The sequence below is a fragment of the Lucilia cuprina genome, chromosome 2, assembly GCF_022045245.1.
Source record: "Lucilia cuprina isolate Lc7/37 chromosome 2, ASM2204524v1, whole genome shotgun sequence".
Classification (NCBI taxonomy): Eukaryota; Metazoa; Arthropoda; class Insecta; order Diptera; family Calliphoridae; genus Lucilia; species Lucilia cuprina.
The window spans coordinates 51603301-51604138 of NC_060950.1; the positions used below are offsets into that span (position 1 = coordinate 51603301).

General features: G+C 28.9%; 1 pseudogene; it reads right to left on the bottom strand.

The window, feature by feature from the left end:
- LOC124420946 overlaps positions 1-579 on the bottom strand; it is a 4843-nt pseudogene extending 4264 nt beyond the window's left edge.
- Between the last annotated feature and the right edge of the window lie 259 nt (positions 580-838).

The window sequence follows — 838 nt, forward strand, 5'->3', positions numbered from 1 at the left end:
TTTTTATTTAAAAAATACGCTGTTTCCACATCATTCTCTTCTATGTTTAAACCAACATTAGAAGAAATGTTTAATAATGTTTCAATCGCGGTTTTATTATCTTCAACTGCAACTCCACTAACTATGCAATCCCTTTTTACTCTTTCATTATTCAATAGTTTAACAGAATCTTTTAACATCGTTATTCCATTTTTTAATTTTTTATTTTCTTTCTGTACATTTTCAATTTTCTTTTTGTTTTCAGCCACCCCTCGTAAAATATCATCATATTGTTTAGACATAAACATCATTGTCTGTTGTAGCTCAGACAGCTGATCAAGTTTTTTTAATTGTGTTTTAATGTCATTTAGCTCCTCTTTGACAGTGCTGCCACTATTACTACATAAATGACAAATGTACTCCATACTCTCATCTTCTATCAGCTGTTCAAATTCGCTTTTATTTAATTTTGTACATATTGCATGTAATGTTTTAGCGCACTTATCACATTGTATACTCGTCGTTTTCTTTTACCTCTATTCTACATTGATTGCAAACTTTCTTATTGTTTTTAATGCTACGGCGATTTTTACCAGGCATCTTTCAATGTTTTGATGTTCTTTTCACTTTGTTTTATTAGTTAAAACAGTTTATATGTTTAAAGAACTTTAGTAAACAAACATATACGTTTTTTTGAAAATATTTTTGCAGAGACGTTTTAAATTAGACTTTCACGTACTAGGGTTGCCAACTTTTTTTTTTAGTTTAGTATTTTTAATTTGTTTAGTATTTTTTGGAATAGGGAAATTTTTAACGCACACAACTTTCTTTGGGTTTGTCTTAATCCCTTCTGGCGTTA